The 13767-nt window shown below is 41.7% G+C and overlaps 1 protein-coding gene and 1 long non-coding RNA gene across 3 annotated transcripts in view; one reads left to right on the forward strand and one right to left on the reverse strand.

Moving 5' to 3' along the window:
* Positions 1 to 13767, reverse strand: part of kcnh2b (potassium voltage-gated channel, subfamily H (eag-related), member 2b) — a 374482-nt gene that overhangs the window by 341619 nt on the left and 19096 nt on the right. The window lies entirely within an intron of this gene.
* Positions 4664 to 5202, forward strand: LOC142370316 (uncharacterized). Its single transcript, XR_012767844.1, has 3 exons — positions 4664 to 4717; positions 4819 to 4916; positions 5002 to 5202. It is a non-coding gene; the product is annotated as an uncharacterized LOC142370316 (long non-coding RNA).

Below are 13767 nucleotides of genomic sequence, written 5' to 3' on the forward strand. Positions count from 1 at the left end.
TCTCAGCCCCCACCAGATTGAGGCAGATGGCTACCCTTCCTGGTTCTGCTGGAAATCTCTCCCTGTTGAAAGGGAGTTCTCATTTCCACAGTTGCCCACAGCCCCTTGCATGCTCAGTACGGGGCACAGAAAGTGTACATTTACAGTGATTTGTTTGTTTCTTTGCTAGACAACATTTTACAAGCTAGGTTTTTTAAATATATTCAACTGAACTAGAATTAAATGGATTGAGTTTGACTTGAATTGGAATCATCTTCCTGTGAATTATATTTGTATGAAACGTAACAGTAAATTCAATTGGACTTGAATTTAACTTGCTTAATTTCTCTGTACCCCAAAATGTTTTTTTGTTGTGAGCTGGCACTATATAAATAAACCAGTTTGAATTTATTAGAATAACCCTTGTTGATGCCTATCTAACGAGGATAGAAAGTCATTGATCCAAAAGTAAAACTGGCAGCACATTAGGGTTCATTTAAATCTATTGTAGGCACACAAAAGCAGCAGATTGCACTTCGATTGAGTTAAGGGGGTTTGGGTTAAAGTCTGTGTAGATGCTAAACACCAATACTGAATTTCACAAAGGAAACAGGAGTTGAACAGTGGTCTCTGTAGCAGCAATGTTCTGTTGACCCATCCATCCATGTTGGTTGAGGTGAAATGCTGCCAGTCAGCATGTGTGGTATATCTGCCACAAGGCTGCGCTGGACCTCTGAAAGATAACTGCATTTATCTACTAATCATTATGTGGGCCACAGCCCACAGCCTTAGTCTTTATCTATTTATTCATTTACTCAGTCGGTGCACAGCTACTAAATGGAAACGTCTTTGCTTATTTCTCTCCAAATTATCACACCATTCTGACAGCTAACTCCCCATTCCTTCATGGATTCAACAGACTGTTCTCACAACAGACATAAACCTGTAGCAGGGTGTGTTCACATATTCATATAAACAGTGAAAAGCTGGTGTGTGGATGTGCTAGATAGCTTTCCTCTGTGACTTAGTGGCAGCAGCAGCCCAAAGAGGCATATAAAGGCTTATGAGTTTGTCTGGCTGCCATGAGCTATAGATAATAAAAAGGCAGAGATGTATTTATCTATTTTACATCTCATTTCCCAATCTTTGAATAATTAATTTAATTTTGTGACAATGCCCAAAAGGCCGAGAACATTTTTTTCTTTCTGTTTTTTCTAACAAGCTATTTAACTCCTTTGAAGAGGCTGTGGCCTCCAGAGTACTTAGTAGATACAATGGGCCTCATGCAAGAACATTTTTGTATTCTTCTTCTAAATTTCTCTCACTTTTTTTGTAAGAAGGTCTCGTACGAACACGCCACGTCAGATTCAACAAACGCTCTTAACTTCGGAAAAAGAGTGTAAACGACCTGCGTAAATGATGAATGCCACCCGTGCGTATTTAAGTGCAATAATACCATATAAGGCTGTGCTTCCTCGCTCCTGTGCCAGGAAGTGTTGAGTGTTGAGGATGAGAATGGCATCAAAGCGCAAAAAGAACAACTTTAGGGGTTCTGAGACTGAAGTTCTGCTTTCAGAGATCCAGAAAGGAAAATCTGTCATTTTGAGCAGTGTCAGCAGTGGAATTACGGGACCTGCTAAAGCCAAGAAATGGGAAGCAATTACGAGTGCTGTTAATTCCGTGTCACCTGTAGTTCATAATGTCACCGAAATAAAGAAGAAACGGTTTGATATGAAAATGGATTTAAAATATTTAAAAAAAACGTCTCGCCATGGCCAGGCGCTCGATTACTGCAACTATAGCCGTGCAATCAGTTGTTGCCTCATCATGATGGCTCTTTGATGGGGTGGTCCATGAGGGGGGTCTTCTGGCACCACACCTTCTGGTCTGCCTGGGCTGGTTCAGGTAGTGCGAGACCCTCGTTCATGGCAATATTGTGCAAATCTGGCATGCCTTCTCTGGGCTATAGAGCAGTTTGCCCCCCGCTGTATCGAGACACACCCACCCGGCCTACAGAAGTCTTTTTAAACCCTCGTATCTATACTTCTACTTGAGTAGTGAATGTCAATACTTTTGACACCTCTGGCAGCAGCACAGTCCTTGGCAATCTAAATCGTGATGTCAGCCATTCATCTGTCACTGCAAGGATATCTACACGGTCTCGAAACACACGCTCTCTTCCAAGAGCCTGACGCACTAAGGCATCCGAAAGTAGAAAATCAGCCGCTGGTTACGCTTCCCATTGACCTTGTTATATACAGAGTCAAATTAACCTTCAATTAGTGCATAATTTAAGTTAAACAGAGTAATGTCACATCATTATGGGGTATAATGTTTATATTTATTTATGTTTGCTTCAAAGTAATTAAATATACAATCCATTAGTCAAGCAAACTTGATTGGAATAACAGCGGACTATTTTAGGAAACTCCTACGACAGGTCTGGATCACTCGTAAATTCTGTTCGTACCTGAAAGAAAACGTAAAATATGAAAAGATTGGTGAATGCGCAAATTCTCAAAAATTAAATCACTCGTACGCACGATTTAAGAACAAATCTGTTCATACAAATGGTTCTTGCATGAGGCCGATTGAGTTATGTATCAGACAGAAACACAACAATAAATAAAGAGGGGATAAAATGCTGTCTTAACACAGATGCACCACACAAGCTGAATAGCAGCATTCTCACTTAACCAAAAGAAAACCAGAGGAAGAGAGAAGGTGGATGGATTAGAGGGAAAACTAGACATCACACAACTTCAAATCTACAGTTGTGACTTAGTTTGAGTATGTAGTGGTGATAAAGAGGATGGACAGCAGTAGAGACAACAGTGAGCAAGGTTTGTACTGCACAAGGTTCAGGCCACAGCTGGATATGAGGGAAAGTCATGTCACATACTGTAATATTACTCTGCAGGTAAACAGAAAAAAGATGTGCAATATCTGGAACATATCAAACAAGGGTAAAAATGTGCAGCTTCACACTCAAAGTGACTTTTATTTCCATTCTGCTTTCTGTGCAGAGATATTTGCTTGCTGTGACTAGAATTGACTGGTACATCTGCTTATGACTGTGACACGTGCACAGGAATGACCGTATAAATCTTTAAAGATTCCAGTGTATGGAAATCACATATGTTAAATATTAAATGCATACACTGCATGAAAAGAGGGATTTGCGGATGTATGTGGCCCCTTACATGTCCGCATACGTTAAGCCCCTGCATTTGCGGTGGTAAAAGTGAAAACTTGGCCCAAGTTGTCGCAAATTGACCTGGCAACTGCTCCCCCATGCCCCCCTCCCCTCCCCTACTTAGGAGAGCCTTTAATATGTAAATGCCAGTGATCAGGTCAGGAGCTGCCACAGTCATTTTCAAGTGGGGTGGGGTGAGGTGAGGTGGGGGGTGGGCAGGCCTGTTTCTACACGTTCACTATCACCTCCAACTCCAGCCAAGTTTGTTGCTGTGTTGTCTTGAAAAAGAAGAGGTGCACGCTGTCTGCTGGTGACAGGTGATGCATATCTGGGTTTTTTTCTCCCAAACACCTCTTTTGTAATACCGCTTTTTGTGGGCAAAATTCAAGGATTCAAAGGTTTATTGTCATATGTGCAGTTAGAAACGTGTTTCCCTGAACAATGAAATTCTTTTCTTTGTTGCCCGCACTGGATGTCCAAATGTATAATAATAAAGATAAGATAAAGATAAAATAAGCATGCAACAGCAATATTCTAAAAGGTTTCTTAAATAAAATAGAAATATAGAAATAAAAATATAGAAATCTGGCCTGTATACATAATGTGCAGTAGTGCGCTCAGTGTTTTATTGTGTATGGCTTAATTCGGTGTCACAATGGTCACAATATCGCCGAGGTCTTTTCTTTGTCCTTGCAGAGTCCATTTTTGTGTCAAAACAGTGCAAATTGCCAGCTGTGGTCCGACAACATTAAATAGCAGAAGGACGGGAGGTTGTCTCGCGAGTATTCCGTGTAATGACGTATACGCATATGATTGGTGGAGCTTAACGGCTCGCATAAGCTCTCGTTCAATCACGTATGAGAAACATTGTGTCGTGCAGTGTAAACAAAAAGTTTAAGGAGCAGATCTGGCGGCAGGAAGACAGACAGAAAGGCAGACAGAGTCCCGTACTGTGAAAACTGCTGGAAGACGACTAGCTTTCAACTCCCCAGCAACTCTCTGCGGGTCTACAGGTTTGTGTGTTTTTTTCTACTTGCACATGACCATTTGATTGTTTAATTTTAGTCTTGTTGACACTGTACAGCACTTGGGACAGTTCTCGCTGATTTTAAATGTGCTGTATATTAAACTTACTTACTCACTTGCTTACAGGCAGATAAAATGAAAGTCTTGTTGAATGCTATGACCGGGATGTCTCGTATGGTGGCCAGCACTGTGGATACGGTCGTGGAGAGGGTTCTGGAGGGAATGGACCAGAGATTCGCTAGGTTGGAGGTAAGATGGCCGTCGAGAACGGACTGAAGTTACATTCCAGAGAAGTTGAAGAGCGCACCCCCAAGAGAAGGCGGATACAGAATCCGAAAATCGCGGTAAGAGTAGGTTATTGACTGTGGCTTTAGGCTAAACTCAACTTAATTGTGTCCATCACGTGAAAACCAGTGTGAGTTGCTTTATTTAAAAAAATGAATTTCGTGTTTTCAATTTATAGGAAGCAGTTCGCCGCCTGCATAACTCACCGTGGCATTATAATCCAGGTCAAGGGTAAGAATAAGTGAATGTTCTCCCAATATCTAGTTGAGTTGGACCCGATGTTACGTTAATGCAGTTTTTTTTTATTAACCATAGGCCTATTGTTTTTACAGGCTACTGTCACCTCACAATATGGATGTAACGAGTCGCTTGAAGGAGGCGGTGTCAAACAGTCCGAACTTCAGAGAGGCAGACGGGGACACTATCGAGGGTGAGCGGCGCTGACTTTTACCACGGCTGGCACTGATACTTTTAAGCACTGGTCATTTTATTCATTCCTCTTGTTTGTTTTTTAGCAGCGTGACGGACCTGTGTGCTGTGCTACAGGCGCGTCTTGAAGCCAACCCGAAATACTCCCAGTCTCACCACAGAAGAGTGAAAGGGAGTAAGAACATATACGCTGTCAATATGACTTTTGTTACTTTATAGACAAGTTGTCAATATGCTGTGCATGGATTATTTATTGGTTATTCCAACAGCTCCCAGAAGCCAGCTTCTGATCCAGGATGAGGACGTCTGACAACTCCGCAGACTCTGCAGGGACCGGAGTAATGCGGATTCCAAACGGCGGCGTTTAGGCTTATTGTGTATATTGTAGGCTACAGCAGTGTGTGTGTATATAGTTTTCAATTCTTTATTATCAACATGGTTCTTATTACAATGTAAGCTATGTACATTGTGTGGTGTGACAATAAAAGCGCTTTAAAAAAAAAAAAAATTTCCTTTTTCATTCTCAATAGATTCACGTCATTCATGCCTGCATTAGCCTAGTCATAGTGCAGCTTATAAGAATGACGTGAATATATGAAGTACACAAACATCCCAGGAATATTAGTAATCATAATCACAATTATTAATCATAATTACTGAATGATATGCCCATATGAAGTATGCATATATTAACCTTATTGGCCAATGGGCGGACAGCTTTACAGGAGCTTTTTTATGTAATCACGTGCCTTTTTCGTCCAATACCAACGAGGCCAGTGAGAGGTCCAGGCACTCTCACAGCGGGGTGCTAATCGCTGGGCCATTAGCACCCCGCTGTGAGAGCCCGCCGCGAGTCGGGTTCGTTTCCGACGATTTTCTCGCTCAACAAACTTAAAGTTTGTCTGCCTGCAAGCGCCCAGGTGCGTCCGAAAATTAGGCAAATTCGCGGAAGTTCACTGCCGTCCACAGTGACACAAATCCCTCTTTTCGTGCAGTGATAACTGTGACATATATCTACACAGGGGGAGGGTTATGCAGCATAATCTATCCACCACAGCAACATCTAATTATACCCTCCCCTCAGAGCATCACCCTTTCAGACCACTCCCACATATTGTTTGTTTTTTCATTTACCTCTCAGGTCATGCCCCTTATTTCAGCTCAGGTCTCCTCGCTGTTTGCATTAGAAAAAGAGCCGAGTGGAAGCTTTGAGCCCGCTGTCTCACACCATGGAGAGGTCTCCCATCTATTTCAGACTCTAAGCTATACCAACAGCTGTAAGTACAGCTGAAACTCCAAACACTTCCAAGAAGAGTAAACCACTTTTTTTTTTTTTGTAAAACACTATTTTACATTTCCACTGACATGCATGCATAGATTTTTCAAACATGCACACACACATTGACACATCTATAAAATCCCAAATACATAAACAGAACCGCCAACGTAGTCTGAATAATTCACAAAAAACAGACCTTGGGCACTCTACAGTCTGCTGTGTGTGTGTGTGTGTGTGTGTGTGTGTGTGTGTGTGTGTGTGTGTGTGTGTGTGTGTGTGTGTGACAAAGGACACACAGAGACATGAATGGAATAAAGAGACGGAGAGAATAACTGGGTGTAACAGGTGTAACTGGGTACTTGGTTTACTCGTGTAGGTGATTCAGGAGCGGGCTGAAGAGATTTGCTGTTAGTTCTCACCATTTCTAACCATGATATCGACGTAGAAGCTCAAGAAAAAAAACACATTGTTGGACGCTAAATATTGATTTCAGCTGTTTTTACTAATGTAGAAAGTTACGGTCAATTCACTTCCATTTTCCGTTTTCTGGTGAGTTTTCTCAAAACCATCGCAGTGGGTTTTAGGGTTTGTGTGTTTTGTTGGTTTTGAATGAGACCTACAGAACTCTGTCCCCAAGGCGGTCTTGTTAAACACACAGACGGCTGTGTGTTTAACAGGAAATGTAATGTCCTTAACATCCAAGAATCAATTGTTTAATACTAAAATAAGTTCAAAATCAATACATCGTGCGTGTCAATGAAAGTGTTTGTATGAATTGAATCAACACTGAAGACATTTCTGAAAAGCTATAAATAATTCATTTTTACAAGTTTGAATTTGGTGTAGTTGGTGATATCAATGCAGTGGAGGTGTTCTCACATACAGTACATGGTGGGAGATTGGGATTGGGCTCATGGTAAAGAAGCTTTTTGTGAGTTTTAACAGGCTCAGTTTGCTGTAACTGTTCCTCTAGTTCAAAATTATCATATATAGATCCTTTCTGTGCTCCCATTCTAAGTGACGGATAAATTAAAAAAAATGACGCTGCTTCTTCTGCTTACTAATCTGTTCCAAAATTGCATCTTGTAATTGAGTCACAAATCAAGTGAGTATCCCTTACTGATCAAATCAAATCAAATTTATTTATATAGCACATTTCATGTACAAACAGTTCAAAGTGCTTTATATAAAATAAAAGCATTGCAGCAGGGAGTGCAAGAAGCATTAAAATACATAAAATAATATAAAGAGAAACAAATAAAATCATTTAAATGAATTTAAAAACAAGCAACAGTCTAGATAAGTTAAAAGATATTTCATGCATAGACACATGAGAACAGAAATGTTTTTAACCTGGATTTAAAAATGTCTACATTTGGTGAAAGTTTAATCTCCACTGGCAGTTTGTTCCACTTGTTTGCAGCATAACAGCTAAATGCTGCTTCTCCATGTTTAGTCTGGACTCTGGACTGGACCAGCTGGCCTGAGTCCTTGGATCTCAGAGCTCTGCTGGCTTTATATTCTCTGAACAGATCACAGATGTATTTTGGGCCTAAACCGTTCTGGGATTTGTAAACCATCAGCAGACTTTTAAAATCTATTCTGTGACTGACTGGAAGCCAGAGTAAAGATTTTAAAACTGGTGTGATGTGTTCAGATCTCTTAGTCCGGGTTAAAACTCCAGCAGCAGCGTTCTGGATGAGCTGCAGATGTTTAATGCTCTTTTTGGGAAGTCCAGTTAAAAGAGCATTCCAGTAATCGAGTCTACTAGAGATGAATGCATGGATGAGTTTCTCCTGGTCTTTTTGGGAGAGGAAACCTTTAATTCTGTTGATATTTCTGAGGTGGTAAAAAGCTGCCTTGGTGACAGCTTTGATGTGGCTGCTGATGGATGGTGATGGATGCTCATCATCCCTCCACTACAGCAAAGTATGAGAACATATCACCTATAGATGCATACATCCACAGAATGAGTAGTGTGTGTTTGTTGCCCATCACCCACTCTGGGACATAAGGAGAGTGTCTCCCAATTGTCTATGAATATGAGGAATGGTTACTGTGAGAATAATTAAACTTTATTATGTCCTCTCAGCCTCTGACTGCTTCGTCAGAGGCTTCATGAGCTTGAGCGTTCCAGAGAAATGAACACACGAGGATGAACACATTCGACTGAGTCAGACTGTGTTCCTTTTAGGGAGTGTTACTGCTTCAATACTTCTGGGGGGTTTTGTAGCAGTTAGTGGACAAATAAAAAAAAAAAAAAAAAAAAGAGTCATCCTTTCTCAGTGAAAAAAAAAACAACCAAGAAAACCTTGAGAATAAGAAGTTTAGATGTGTGAAATGCATTTTCTATTGTTTTGACACTCCAAACATTTGGTTCTGTCCACTTAGTGTTGCATTCGGAACAATTTCTTGTTCTTGTTTGGAGGTCAATTTTGAACCGGTGTGAGGGCGATGCTTGAGCAAAACAAGCATCGCCCTTTGGAACAAAACAAGTTGTACATCTCAGCCCACATTCGAGGTTTCAGTGCAAAATGAATCTATATGGAAGCCGAAGACATTATTCAGTTCAATAATATTAAATGTATTTAGGAAAAGTCATCTCAGGGGTTCAATAATAACTTTAAAATGCAAACCAAAAAAGAAGCCCAGCTATAGAAACCACTGGATCGCATTGAATCTTCACTTGAGTGGAGTGTCCTTGACAGTTCCTTTTAACAGAAAGAGACCTGTTGCAGAACCAGCGCCAGGGAGGCAGGCATCTGGGAGTCCAGTCATGTTAAAAAGGTGCAGATCAGATCAAATAATGTACAAAAGCAAATCATTTGAATGTGAATGCTCAGTTTAATCAGTATTACTTTGCATTACTTTGCATACTTTTTCTATATTCTTGAAAAACTGCCTTTTCAAATTACACTACAATACCTAAAGCACACAAGCTCTGTTCATGCACAGTTTGTCACTTCTCCATAAAGCTAGAATAGCCAGATTAATGTGAAATAAATTCATCTGAATGAGCCCTCCTTTACCTAGGAAAATGACTTTAAGGACATTTTGGTTACATCTAAACATGCAGGTCACATTTTAGGTTGCAACAGACTGCAAAAAGAGTTTCAGATGGGACTCTGGTGTAATGGTATTCAGGTGTCATTTTGTCCCATTCTTTCTGCAAACATGTCTTATGTGCAACAGTTTGGGGTCCTCGTCCAGCACCCGTACCCTCTTCTTCCTCAGCCGGGCCTTTGGAACGTGTGCAGAATGTGCTTTTCCATGGTCTGCTTGAACAATGCAGACGTCCCTGAAACAGATGTGGTCCTGAAGGCAGCACATGTTGCTGTAAAACCTCAGAGAGCTTTTCTGCATCAATGCTGCCATCACAGAAGTGGAAATGAGCTTTGCTCATTGGGGCCCTGATCCAAGCCCATCCCACCCCAGAGCCTGGCTGCAGGGACTGCTTGCTGACCGCAGGCTGGATGCTCCTTTGGCTCTTTGCTTAATATTCTTCCAACAAAGATCTGGAACACTGATGGCTCAGACCACAGCGCACGTTTCCACCGTGTGACGCTCCATCCCAGACGCCTCCGAGCCCAGAGAAGTGGACGCCGCCTCTGGACCAGGCTAACATCAGGCTAACATCAGGCTAACATCAGGCTAACATCAGGCTTCTTCTCTGCACAGTAAAGTCTGTGAATGGAACTCTGGATCATGGTGCTGGACAAAGGTTTCCCACAGTAATCCCTTGTCCGTGTGCTTCTATCAGCTGCTGATGAATGAGGGTTCTGGATGCAGCGCCGTCTGAGGGGTCGGAGGTCACGGGGGTCCAGCTTAGGCTTGCTCCCTCGTCCTTTACACTGAAACTCCTCCAGATTCCCTGAATGCTTTGATGATATTTTGCTCTGCAGAGGGATGAATTTGTGCAGATCCCTTCCAATCTTTCTTTGAGGAACATTGTTTTAAACACTTCAATAATTTTCAATCAACAAGGATAAGACAAAACATGAAATATCTTGGCTTCATACTGTCGATGTAATAATTTGATGTAATAATGTCTGTGTTTCTATCTAATTAACTTTTTCAGTACTGTCCAAACTTTTCCAATTTGTGGTTGTACTGCTGTAAAAAATTAACAGAATTTACTTTTGAAACTGTCATAAATTAAAATACAGAGTCAAACGTATCTAAATACTGGATGGTAGACATTATAAACATTTCCAGTAACAATAATGAGAGCTGCTTTAATTTTCATTCTCGTTAAAGGGATACAAGGTAGTTTAGCGGCAGTATAGCGATCTCTATTGGTCAAACTGAAATTCTACACTGTCGTAAAAATGCCCACCTGTACACACCCACTAACTAAACATCGTGGCGAATGCTGCCGTTGTGTTATTTAGTCAGTGCAGTTAGGTCATCTGATTCACAAGTGTAGACTGCCCACGTAAGATACTATAATCAGAGATTTTCTGTAGAGAGAACTCAAGATAATATGCTATAATCCTGTTGCTGGAGGAAGTGGCCGGGGACAGCTCGTCTGGGTTTCTCTGCTCAGGCTGCTGCCCCTGCGGCCCGATCCCCGGACAAGCGGAAGATAATAGATGTTTGGATGTATGGATGGACTGTTGCTGATCTTGAATGGGATTCTTCCCTCATCATGGTGTATTCGTGGAGTGATTCCTTTGTATTAGCAGACACTTACAAAAGTTACATCTTAGACAGATGCGCGCAAGCACTACCAACACACGCCGCAATAAACGCAAACTAGCTCTACACTATTCCGATTACAATCACAAATGAATCAATTTTCATTTGTAGATAACAATTCTTGTTCGGATCAAAACGCTATTCTTATTCTAATCAGGTCAGTCCGTGTATTTCTGAAGCTAGGCTACGTCTCAAACTCAGGAGGAATTAGAGCACCGTCATCACCTGTCTCTTTACGATCTAAAACGCAGATCACTATGGTAGATGAACAAGATCACGCTTGGAGAAATTTCACAAAGATGGGAAGTGCCAACATCGAACGTTTCATATTCAGTCTGTGAAAGGCAGAATATGAAACGCTTGGTGTTGGATCTTCAACGCAAGCGAACACATAGCCTACAACTACAGCTAGCATACAGTACCTAGCTAATGCCGTAAACACAAACGACTCTTCTCACGCATCACGACACTTCAGAAGCGGGTCGCTCCTGCCGAAGTTACATATGGGATTTTCAGCATACAGACCCCTGCTGGGAGCGAGACAGGCTTCATTCGCTTACTATTGACTTGTTTAACCTTTGTTAAACTCCTAAAGGCTATAATTTTAGGTGAAAATGCTACCTAGTGCCCCTTTAATGTGGCAAGTCCTTTGCTAAATTGAAATGGTAAATGGACTGTACTTGTATTGCACTTTCCTAGTCTAGCTGTCTCAAAGCACTGTCACACGGCATGAAACTTTCACCCATTCACTCACACATACAGCAAGTCTTAGTCTGTAGAGCTGCACTGTGCTTCTTCTTCATTCACACACATTCATATACAGATGGATGCATCGGCATGCAACGTGGGGTTCAGTATGTATGTGTGGCATCTTTACTCCAGATTACTTATAATAATTGAAAAAAAATTTTTTTAATCGGGAACAAATCCAGGGCAATCTGAATGTCATCCGACTCACATTTGAAATTACCCTCCACAAAGCTCACGATCCAGTCAAGTAATGTGGCACTTTTCACAACCATCAAGTACCCAACAGTAAGGCTACGGCTACACGAAAACGAAACGAGGGTTTTTTTGAAAACGGGTACGAAAATTATTGCGGCCATACGGCAATGCTGCTGTAAAGACAGGTCCAGACGAAAACGATGAAAAACGCTGAAACGATGCAGTACACACGAAACACGTCTAGGTGCGCTGTAAGCCACCCCCACCGGTTACACCAGAACAATAGAAGAAGCAATGTGCATGCGTGTACGCCCAGAGCCCGTCTACGGACGTTCCATTAGACATTCTCTGGCTGTAGTTAGCAGTGTCTGCAGCAGTGCTGCTATCAATGTTGTGGGGTCCATGATGATCGCTGTCTGTCCTTGTTGTGTTGTCTTCTTCTTCCGGATTTTGAATGGAAGCCGCTTTTTGTTCTGGTCACTGACGTATGTGTATACGTCACTGCGTTAGCCATGTGGCTGTGACGCAGAAACGAATCCGTTTTCGCTGTAACAATGGAAACGAAACGACCCCGTTTTCAAATCTTCCCACTCTGGAACCCGTTCTCAAAAACTATCGTTTTGGGGTAGTGGGAACGCCGGCTCCGTGTGGCCGCGACAGCCAAACGATAAGAAAAAGTATCGTTTACAGTGAAAAACGTTTTCGTGTAGCCGTAGCCTAAGAGCGATAATCCCATTATCATCACAATCCTTAATGGGCTGTTTGGCTCTGAAGTGTTGCATGCTACAGTATGTACAAGTTCTCCCTCCGCCATAACAAGGTTATGCAGATTCATGCAAATTATAATCCCCAGGACTCTTGGGACCTCAGAGTCTTTAAATCGTTTTTGTAGCCTTTCTGCGCCACCACTGGTGAGGTGGAGAGGGAGCTTGAACAATGAGGAGGCAGACAAAGTCAGAGGAAATGAGAGAGGCGTGATTACGTTTCGAGGAATCCTGGAGGGAATAATTGATGGATGCGAGAGGGATGATGAAAGGACAGCTATCAAGAGATAAAGCATTGATTCATAGGAGCGCAGGTGACGGCTGATAGAACTGTGCCAGAACCTGCCAGAGAACCTGGGAGATTTTACTTGCTTTACCTTTTGAAAAAGTAGTGCAAGCTGGCACTTCCCACATCCTCTGTCTATAATCACTATGCTGTAAAATGTTTCCATCCAAACAACCGTAGATAATCATTATGTCCTGAATTTACACATCTGATCATCCCAGTTCATTTTTTTCCATGTTCAGTCATTTTTTGGTCATCATTCCAGAACTGAAAGCATCAAATCAAACATATTCCATCTCAGGTGAGTGTGTACATTGCATATGAGAAATGAAAAATGCTCTTGTAATTTCACTGTAGTGTCTAATGACTTCTGGTGCAAACAGCATTTTTACATGCAAATGCTGAATCAAATGATTGTCTACATTCATTCATGGAGCATGCTTCTAAAAATGGTAGGCAGAAAGTTAGGCTTATGTACGTGCAACTCAACTATACATCTTCCTGCTTCTAAAGAGTGCAGACGTGTCTCTACTTCCTCCTGCTGCTTACTGCTTTATTCGCTTTTAAATCATTCTACTAAGTTTTGGATATGATTTTATTCTTTTTCTTTCAAGTGAACCAAGACTTTTTGAATAATTTTTATTCTTTCTCCAACATATCTCACAAGCCAGCGACTACAATCCTTTCAACATGAGGAGTAATCCAAACCTACTCCATTGACCAAAGCCCCCCCAGCTCGGCCCCCAACATCGGTGCCCACAGCTGTTATTTCCAACAGCATCAATACTGTTGTCTAGAACACAGGACAAGGGGTGTTTGTGCCATGTTCAGGGACAATATACCCACCCACAAGTTGTCATTTGGGGTTTTTCCTCATTTG

The sequence above is a fragment of the Odontesthes bonariensis genome, chromosome 20 (genome assembly GCF_027942865.1).
Source record: "Odontesthes bonariensis isolate fOdoBon6 chromosome 20, fOdoBon6.hap1, whole genome shotgun sequence".
NCBI classification, from domain to species: Eukaryota; Metazoa; Chordata; class Actinopteri; order Atheriniformes; family Atherinopsidae; genus Odontesthes; species Odontesthes bonariensis.